At 42.2% G+C, this 11,105-nt stretch overlaps 1 long non-coding RNA gene across 1 annotated transcript; it reads right to left on the bottom strand.

Moving 5' to 3' along the window:
- Positions 1-8,524: 8,524 nt before the first annotated feature.
- LOC123082785 (uncharacterized) lies at positions 8,525-10,183 on the bottom strand. Its single transcript, XR_006439115.1, has 2 exons — positions 9,020-10,183; positions 8,525-8,882 (listed from the first exon to the last, which is right to left on the bottom strand). It is a non-coding gene; the product is annotated as an uncharacterized lncRNA (long non-coding RNA).
- Between the last annotated feature and the right edge of the window lie 922 nt (positions 10,184-11,105).

Raw genomic sequence — 11,105 nt, 5'->3', positions numbered from 1 at the left:
CCCTCTCTCTTTGCTTAGTTAGTAGATGATTTTGTTGGGGAACGTAGTAATTTCAAAAATTTCCTATGCACACGCAAGATCATGGTGATGCATAGCAACGAGGGGGAGAGTGTGATATACATACCTAGTAGATCGACAACGGAAGCGTTTGGTTGATGTAGTCGTACGTCTTCACGGCCCGACTGATCAAGCACCGAAACTACGACACCTCCGAGTTTTAGCACACGTTCAGCTCGATGACGATCCCCGGACTCCGATCCAGCAAAGTGTCGGGGAAGAGTTCCGTCAGCACGACGGCATGGTGACGATCTTGATGTACTACTGCCGCAGGGCTTCGCCTAAGCACCACTACAATATTATCGAGGACTATGGTGGCCGGGGGCACCGCACACGGCTAAGAATAAATCACGTGGATTAACTTGTGTTCGTGGGGTGCCCCTTGCCTCAGTATATAAAGGATGGAGGAGGAGGAGGCCGGCCAAGGCTAGGTGCGGCCAGGATGTGGAGTCCTACTAGGACTCCAAGTCCTAGTAGGAGTCCACCAAGAGGGGAGGAAGGGAGAAGGAAGTGGAGGAGAAGGAGAGGTGGCCGGCCCCCCTTTCCCTAGTCCAATTCGGACTAGAGGGGAGGGGGGGGGGGCGCAGCAGCCCCTTGGCCCTTTCTCCTCTTCTCACTAAAGCCCATCAAGGCCCATTGCTTCTCCCAACTACCCAGTACTCCGAAAAATACCCGAATCACTCGGAACCTTTCCGATGTCCGAATATAGTCGTCCAATATATCAATCTTTACGTCTCGACCATTTCGAGACTCCTTGTCATGTCCCCGATCTCATCCGGGACTCCGAACTCCTTCGGTACATCAAAACTCATAAACTCATAATATAACTGTCATCGAAACCTTAAGCGTGCGGACCCTACGAGTTCGAGAACAATGTAGACATGACCAAGACACGTCTCCGGTCAATAACCAATAGCGGGACCTGGATGCCCATATTGGCTCCTACATATTCTACGAAGATCTTTATCGGTCAGACTGCATAACAACATACGTTGTTCCCTTTGTCATCGGTATGTTACTTGCCCGAGATTCGATCGTCGGTATCCAACACCTAGTTCAATCTCGTTACCGGCAAGTCTCTTTACTCGTTCCGTAATACATCATCCCGCAACTAACTCATTAGTTGCAATGCTTGCAAGGCTTAAGTGATGTGCATTACCGAAAGGGCCCAGAGATACCTCTCCGACAATCGGAGTGACAAATCCTAATCTCGAAATACGCCAACCCAACATGTACCTTTGGAGACACCTGTAGAGCTCCTTTATAATCACCCAGTTACGTTGTGACGTTTGGTAGCACACAAAGTGTTCCTCCGGCAAACGGGAGTTGCATAATCTGGTAGTCATAGGAACATGTATAAGTCATGAAGAAAGCAATAGCAACATACTAAACGATCGGGTGCTAAGCTAATGGAATGGGTCATGTCAATCACATCATTCTCCTAATGATGTGATCCCGTTAATCAAATAACAACTCTTTTGTTTATGGTTAGGAAACATAACCATCTTCGATTAACGAGCTAGTCAAGTAGAGGCATACTAGTGACACTTTGTTTGTCTATGTATTCACACAAGTATTATGTTTCCGGTTAATACAATTCTAGCATGAATAATAAACATTTATCATGATATAAGGAAATAAATAATAACTTTATTATTGCCTCTAGGGCATATTTCCTTCAGATTTTAGTAGTAGTAGATGTTAATTTAGGGTTCATAGATAATGATTTTTAGAAGTAGTGGATATTAATTACTAGTAGTGATGGTAAACTAGTTGTATAATTAGCAGTAGTAGATGTTAATTAGTAGTAGATGTAGTAGTTAGATGTTAATTAGTAGTAGTAGTTGTGCTAGTTTCTTTCTATTTATAGTAAGTTTATATTTAGTAAGAACGAGTTGAATTAATAGAACTAGTTTAGTTTTAGTTGAACTAGTTAAGTTTTAGTTGAACTAGTATAGTAAGTAAATTAATAACTAGGTGAACTACTTCATTTTTAGAAAGAACTAGTTTTTTTCTTTTTATACTAAGTTTATATTTAGTAAGAACTAGTTGAATTAATAGACCTAGTTTAGTTTTAGTTGAACTAGTATAGTAAGTAAATTAATAACTAGTTGAACTACTTCATTTTTAGAAATAACTAGTTTTTTTTCTTTTTATACTAAGTTTATATTTAGTAAGAACTAGTTGAATTAATAGAACTAGTTGAATTAATAGAACTAGTTGAACATGCCATATTTGTTGTTATTTTTTAGTTTAAGAAATTATTTCATGTTTTGGTTACACCTCCGAGTGGCCTATGTTTTGCCAGAGTGTTGATTAATTTCCGTCCGGCAAATTTCAGGCGCTCGATATGTCCTTTTTTAGCAAAGGTCATGCCGGATTTTTCTGTGAATTCTGGCATGACTTGTGCTAGAATATGTACAAGTTTAATCTTTGAATTATGAATGTAGGAAATGTCGTACTCGGACGACGACAGTCTCCTAGGGGAGTGCAGCTGGTGCCACGATGATCGAGGTATGTGCGACAGGTTCGTTGATCTGGATGAAGATCGGCGCTTCAGCATTAAGCTCGAGGAGACCTTCGATGTTGAAACGGTACGCAATAATGATAAATGTTTTTTTCGTAATTAAGCATGACTTCAACTATTTCAACGTCTAATTTTCATCTTTTACAATTCGACTAGCTTATCCCATGCCATGCAAGACGCTATGTCTTGAAGAGGATGGGTTTTGAAGACCATGAAAATTATGAAACAAAGAAAATACACCTAAGGACCCATCATGATATTGATTTTGAAGTAAATCTGTACAATTCTCAGAGTGTAACCCATTTTGGTTGCCAAAATTGGGAAGCACTTTGCAAAATGTATGGTTTTTATGAGGGTATGATTGTCACCATGGATCTTGGTAATCCTGACATCGAGCAAGACAATATGGACATTTGGGTCCTTGTTGATACGCTTCTGATTCTACCGCAATGTGAGTTTCTCAAACATAGTTATTAACTAATTTATATTGTTTATTTCAAAATAGTTGACAGCTTATTTCCATTGACAGCTTATTTTGAATCTTCAAAGAATGTGCAGAAGATGGTAGACAAAACCCACTACACTGATGGCTTCGAATTAACTTATAAGGAGAAAAGTCATCTGATTGCTTATTGTACTTTTTTTGAGAATTACAATACCTATTATCAAACTCCTCCAAATTATGGTGAATACGTGCCACTAGTGCACGTGTTGAACCGAGGTAACTTCAATGGAGATACCCTGGTAAGATTTTTTTACTATTACGATATCCGTGCATCTTTTGCATACTTCTAAAACTAGTACATCATTGCTAACTACGAAGTTATTACTATGTTTTTCAACAGAAAATTCCGATGGATTGTGTGCCTCATCTGATGTATCAGAATGGTCGCCTTGCAGTTATGAACATATAGCCAGGTTAATCTAAGGAGCTCACCTGTGCATATCGGATTTCTAAAAGCGGTGAACACATGCTAATCAAAGAATGAAAAAAATGTTTGGACATTCGCAAGGAGGTTCTTGGAAGTAACATTAAGCGAAAGGCAAGAATTGGAGACAGGATAATCTCCATTGTCCATAATGGAGAGTCAGGGGCTATCTTGTTTTTTGCTATTTTACCTTAGAGAATATAGTAGGTCCTAAGAGAATGTAGTAGGTCCTATGAGGTACAATATGTTTATTATGTGATACAATGTGTTAGAGTTGATGATGTGAGGAGTACTTGTGATTACGACTAGTGACCAATTTGCCATGTGATGTCATTGATGAAAATGATGATCTTGAGGAGGTGTTATATGACAATGATGTATTATGATGATAAGTTGTTAATGATATGATGATGATGATATTTATTATATCATTGGGTGAAAGAACCTAGTCCACACGGTTCTTTACGCTGAAAACTTGTGTAAAGGTGTACGAATACAACATGAAATAAAAAAGAAATAAAATACGAAATAATAGTAGCAGCGCGGGCAGGGAGAAGCGCTACTACTAATTACCAGTAGCGCTCCTCCTGGAACTCGCTACTACTAAGTCGATTTAGCAGTAGCGTGGGTGGAGGCACGCTACTACTATTCGTTAGCTGTAGCGCCTTATCAGTAGCGCACAACCCCGCGGTACTGATAGGTCTAAAGCCTGCGCTGCTGCTAGGGTTTTCCCTAGTAGTGTCGGTGACCGCGTGATCGATGTCGGCGAGGCCGTCGGTGAGCTGCTTCATGCGGCGCGCGTATTCGGAGACCGATAGGTCGCCCTGCTTGAGGTTGCGGTATTGGCGGTTGAGGATCATGTATCGGGCGACGCGGTTGGCGAGGAAGTAGTCCTTGATTTTGTGCCAGAGAGCGAAAGTGGTCGTGGCGCCGACGACATGGTCGCACATGGTGTCGGAGAGGGTGGCATAGATCCACAACACAACGTGGGCATCCAGCTCGAGATATTGGGAGGTGGCGTTGGGTGGAGGAGGGTGCTCGATGAGGTAGGTGACATCGTAGCGGAGAAGCACCATGAGAAAGAAGGTTTTCCACTTGTGATAGTTGTGATCGGCTGGGTTGAGGAGAAACTTGATGTGGTTAGTGATGTGGCCGTGGAAGATGGAGGGGCTAAGGGCAGAGGTCGGCGGCATGGGCGAGGGAGTGGTGCCGGCGGTGAACAGCGACGCAAACTAAGTACTAGGGGCGGCGGAGGAGCCGCTGAAGAGGGACGGAGTAGTGCCGAAGGAGAACGCCGGGGAGGTAACGGGAGAGGTGGCCGCGGAGGAGTCAGCGGCGGGCGCCGTGGAGAAGGAGGAGAGGGAGCCCGGCGAGGTGGCGGAGCTGGAGGAGCCGCCGGCGGAGGTGAAGGATGGATGGCCGGCCATGGGTGCTGCTGGTGTCTGATACCAAGTTGGAGTGATTAATTCTCTATTAATTGACTGATTAGGATCGGTTACAGGTTACAACATATACAAGGGAGAGCCCATGAGAGTCGGCACGCAGGCCAGCGCGTGCTGTTGTAGATCCTACAATCTAGGGTATACACAGGTGTACATACATGCTATACATAGAATTAGTCTAACACTCTACGTTGATGGTGGGAACGGTTGACTGGTCGTGGGTAGAGCCAGCCCACTCGCCGGTGCCTTCGCTAATTAGATGTTCTGCGGTTTCGACTTCGGAGTTCGGACAACGAGCAGCACGCGGTGAGCGGTGGGGTTCGACGGTGTGGTGCTCGGCGGAGATTTTGGTCGCCCCCTATCCTCCTCTCCCCCGTACACTCGATAGTTCAGAGGCGACAGTGGTGTTAGATAATCTTGTCCTAGTAGTAGCAAGAGTTAGTGTCTTGTGTAGGATTGTTAGGTTAATTTGGCAGCGTGGCTTACATGGCCTGAGTAGTAGTAGTCCGGCTAGGATTAGTATACTTGGCAATGTATACGTGTTGGTTAGAGTTTGAGTCTAAGTACTAGTACGTGTAGGCTTACGAGTTTATGCTGAGTCCGGTTTGTGCTCAAGTCCTAGCATGGTGTAGGTTTACGTCTAGTCATGGTTCGGGGGGCTGCTACGTGCATATATATATATATATATATATATATATATATATATATATATATATATATATATATATATATATATATATATATCTCTGTGTGTGTGTGTGTGTGTGTGTGTGTGTACTAGGCCATGAGTTTTGTAACGTGTGTAGAGAAAACAGAAAAAGGAATAAAAAGAAGGGGCACGACACGTGCCCTTGGCCAAAGTTTTCGTGTGCGTATTCGTCCTGATTTGATGTAATCGATCCCGTGGACGAAATTTCAACAATTGGTATCAGAGCAAGGTTGATTTGAAGCCGCGCTTGCCCCGGGGTTGCGACCCAACTAGCGCCTCGGGGCGGGCGATGGTAGGCGAAGCCATCATAAAGCAAGGAGGTGTGCGACCGGTAGAAGGCGATCTACTGCAAGCAAGTACAAGGAGTATGGTGCGGACCGAGTGCAAGGCAGCGGCCAAGCAATAGCGGTGGCACAACATTGCAGAGCAAGGTGGTTCTGCATGTTTTCAAGCGGGTCATACTCAATGTATAGATATGACGGTTGAGTCGATGAGTCAACAAGATGCAGATTTTCAGCGAGTCAAGACCAGAGGAAGCACAAGGAGATGATATATCAAGATTAGGGAGAGAATGTTAGATAATCTTGTCCTAGTAGTAGCAAGAGTTAGTGTCTTGTGTAGGATTGTTAGGTTAATTTGGCAGCGTGGCTTACATGGCCTGAGTAGTAGTAGTCCGGCTAGGATTAGTATACTTGGCCATGTATACGTGTTGGTTAAAGTTTGAGTCTAAGTACTAGTACGTGTAGGCTTACGAGTTTATGCTGAGTCCGGTTTGTGCTCAAGTCCTAGCATCGTGTAGGTTTACGTCTAGTCATGGTTCGGGGTCTGCTACGTGCATATATATATATATATATATATATATGTGTACTAGGCCGTGAGTTTTGTAACAACGTTTGCAAGCGATGCAAACCTTGCAAGCGATGCAAACCTTGCATGTATGAACAGTTTCATGTCTCAATACTTAGATAATTAGTGAGGTAAAGCTACCTACTGCAAACTTTTTTTGTTCTTAATTGGATCTAAGACAAATAACTAAAAGAAAGAAGAAGGCAAGGTAGGTTCCCACTAACTCCTGAGGAGGTAGGGCTGATGTCGGGGGCATTAGGCCATGGAAACAGTGTCCATATTTAATATTCCCTCTGTAAAGAAATATAAGAATATTTAGATCACTAAAGTAGTGATCTAAACGCTCTTATATTTCTTTACGGAGGGAGTATGTTGCTTGGAGCAAGGTGGAGAAAATACTTTAGCAGCCCTTAAAGCGCTCCTTCTGTATTTCCATACAAAAGGATCATTGCCAAGCAAAAATGAGCTCACTCCATTTTTTACACACTCATCTCTCATGAATTGAATTTGTTTTATTTTCTTTGATGGAAATGATTGTGACAATAATGGAAACATGGCCACAATACTTGCTATTGCTGGGCAAAGTGATGCCCTGATGCTTCTGTTCTTTTGTTGCACATCCCTGTTGGCTATATGTATTCATGTTCATCTTAGTTCATTTAAATTTATGACACTGCTTTTCGCATGAGATATATTGGCCACAAGAAAATGTTAAACAACTCTAAACCTTATTTATAAACAGGGGAGATATGTCATGGGACGAATTCTCATCACAGGTGCGAGTAGTCGAGAAAGTATCTATGGGAGCGAGATCCCATGGAAGTCATTCTGGAAAGAGGCGAATTCTATTCCAACCTTCTTTTGTGTATATGTGAAAAAACTGAAGATGACCCCTCTGCTGCAGGAGAGAAGAATTTTGAAGATGATCCCACTAAGACATAAGAGGCGATTGATATTGGGGTTAGCGACGATTCTTTGGTTAGATGGGTGGTTTCTGAGCTGGAGGAGATCCTGATTAGTTGATTAGTTGAGTTATTTTGCAGCTCAAACGAATTAGTAATGTTATTTGTGGTGTATGTGCTATACAAAATATTCAGATAATTTCTTTATTTTGATGGATTTTGGTGAATGCATGAACTGTACTTCTTAATATACTGTACTGGATCTTATTTTGGCTTACACTGTGCTTCACTGAATTTTCATTGGAATCAGATAATTTCAGAGTTATTTCTCTTATTTGTTTCCAGATTGCACACTTAAATTGTTTATTAGGCTCCACGTCACATTGGAGATTTGACTCTCAAAATTCCATAGTACAATCGATAATTTATTTTTGAATGGAATCTGAGAAACAATCAAATATTTAATTCTTTATAATAATGACACAAGTACAAATACCTCGTTTCAAAACATCCAGGTGTGCTTCATATAGAAAAAGTTACATTGTACCCCAATCTTGTGACATTAGATCCTCTCTATATAAAATATGCCAGCATCTACAATTTGATCACTACGCCATTGCCTTGCAACTTCTTACATCCTTCATCTTTCCCTGTTAACACTAAAAGACAAAACTTCTTACATCCCTAATCTAATATAACATATTGTCCTTCTAATTAGAGCTTCTGAATCTTGTATAAGTGAGCTTCACTGTCAGAGAAGAAAAGACACATACTATCATATTGTAGTTACTAACAGCTTTCTTGGCATTGGTAGTATTCAGAGAAATAGTGCTTTCAGAATTGGCATATCAACATTTTCTTTGTGTAACTAACAAGATGATCCGGTAGACAACCGTCCGGCAAAATATTGGAGGAAGATACGAAGAGGAAGAATATTCCAAACCAAGAAATCAACATGATTTTTATCGGATACACTCAACAAAGACACTTGCTTATATCACAATTTGCTGAAAAACACACACAAATGAGAACAAAAAACTTCCAAAAGTATATCACTGACGAGGAAATTTGACAATCACATGGAGCGATTTTATCAATAGAACATTTCATCAGAAGGTAAATGTACTGAACCCTAATCAAGTATCAAGATACATCGTGAAAAAGATGTCGATCAAATCTTTGCCTTCATGTTACAAATTTTACTTGCATTCTGATCTTTTGTATGATTGAATAACGAAAGAGCAGCTAAATGATATGTTCCATCAATGGCATAAAAATTCAAGTTCTACTATCTTCTTCTGTCATTGGCAGCTTCAGTCAAGCGTCCGAATTTGCGGCGAGTGCCAACAAATCGAGCGACTGTGTGTGGTTGTGGTTGTCCTCGTCGGTGACAATAAGCATCCACGGCGTTTCCATGGCCACTCCACCTGCTTACTCACGACACAACCCTTGATGTTGCTGCACTTCCCCCTGCACTCAAGAAGTTCATACTGAATTACTGGATTCAGTTGCCTCTATCAGCACATGGAGACGCACAATGATGAGGTGGACACGCCTACGATTTCCACAACTTCCTACGCTCGATTTACTCTTCCATTGAAGCTTACAGGAGATTCAATTGTCTCTATCAGCACATGGATGCACGCATAATGATGAGGTGGACACGCCAACGATGTCCACAACTTCCTAGGCCCGATTGACTAGACGAGATGATAGTCTCTTCCTGTATCAAACAGGTCGGAGCTTTCTGCAAATATGTAGAGGTAGAAGATGCATAGAGCTGATAATGACAACAAAATGAGAATGCAGAAGGTGTTATACCAACAAATCTGAACTTCTAAAGTAAGCATACACAGGTAATATCAACCAGTGTGCTGGAATATTGGAACTACTAGCATAAGGAACAACATCACCTGAGAGCACCCTTCCCAAAGCTGTTAAAAAATGCAGACAAAATTGCAAGAAAACAAAAACATGGTCACTATATTAATTGAGAAGCACTTTAACCTTCAGACATGATATTACAATTTCTAAACAACAACAAAAAAAAGCAAAACTAATTGAATGTTCAACTGTTCCCTCGGCAAATTGAGCTAATGATATTTTGCTCAATACTTTCAGAAAGATACATACATTGAGTGTTCTAATATTATAGGGCCTTAACAAAAGCATTTTAATTTCAAATAACATGGTCGTTTCCTTCTGCTCTCATTACAACAGACACAAGTGATTACTTGACAAGTAATTGCCTTACCACAACTTACCATACCCGTTTAGATGTCAAGCTCATAGCACAAGAAATATTCTGATGCATTCTGAAATACAAACAAATTTCAGTCTATCAAAAATAGGTTGTCGCGAGTGGGGATGGAGGCGGTCATGTTCGACAGAGGCAGGACGGAGCTCGAGCTCATGGGCGCATGAAGTATGAGGCAGTGACCAAACTTACAGAGATTCATCAGCAACCGATCAAATCATCGGAACCAGATTCAATCGGAGAGGCAAGAATGCGAGAGTACTAGAGGAGAGAGAAAGAAGACCAACACAGCAACGCCTCTCCTCTAACGGCCTCACTGACCTCTTGATCGACCTTGCTGTAGCAGGAGTAGTGGAGTACCCGACGAGGCCGACAGAGGCGGGGAGTGGGAAGGGTTGGCCGCAGCGCATAGTGCTTCGACAGGGTCAAGCACCGCCCTAGCGAGGAGGTTGCGGTCAGATCTGGGCATCCGCTGCTTCCATAGAACTGGATCCCGCCGGCGGGAACGGCCTCTTCCTCTATGTTGCACAGATATTTGGATACGTATCGGATACGCGATACGGGGATACGCTCAATACGGCAATTTGCTAAAAACATGAATATGGGATACGTTTATATATAGATATTACATATATTAATTATTTCAAATACAAAAAAATAAGGAGCTTCTAGTTCAAAGAATGCCTCAATAGGATTACATCCTTTCTTTTCTTGCACTTCTATTCAATTAATTGGCAGTGGGATTTCCCTAGATTTGCTGCTCTAATCAATGGTCACACCCATGTTGACTATCATGTCAAAACAACCTCGATAGTCATGTTTCGATATGAACTCATGCCCATGTTGAGAATCTTCTAAAGGTGCGCCTTCACTATTGAAAGAATTTCACGTCGAACGAGGGATTTCAGGTACCCAAAACGTATCGGAGCAGTATCCCAGAAGTATCAAACATTTTTTTTTTTCTAAATCAGAAAATCAAAGGATACTTATGGGATACGTATCGGACAGTATCGGGGCAGTATCTGAGTATCGGGGCAGTATCTGGCTGGATACGCGCGCTTTCTAAAGTATCCGTGCAACGTAGCTCTTCCTCTCCTACCCAACCACCGTAGCCACCTCACGGCCGTAGGGATCGAGTGACCTGCTCTGCTCGCCTCCGGAGAAGGGAACCGCCATGGCTGCACGCGGAATAGGCAGTGGGAGGCTATGGTGGATTTTTTAAGGGATACGGTGGGATGTGGACCCACGATCCAATATAATTGGTTTTCTGGTAGACATATGCGAGGTAATATTACCTTGCCTTACCGTTCTTTTTTTCCAACGTGAGGTAAATTTACATCGCACCGCATGCTTTCGTTTCTTCTTCATAGCTGTCCCGTGTCGTTTGGCTGGGGTGAGGAATAACCACTACTGGAATAACCTTATATGCCTATGAC

This window comes from Triticum aestivum, chromosome 4A, assembly GCF_018294505.1.
Source record: "Triticum aestivum cultivar Chinese Spring chromosome 4A, IWGSC CS RefSeq v2.1, whole genome shotgun sequence".
NCBI classification, from domain to species: Eukaryota; Viridiplantae; Streptophyta; class Magnoliopsida; order Poales; family Poaceae; genus Triticum; species Triticum aestivum.
The sequence above is the reverse complement of the archived record's forward strand: the minus strand, read 5'-3'. Positions and strand labels throughout refer to the sequence as shown.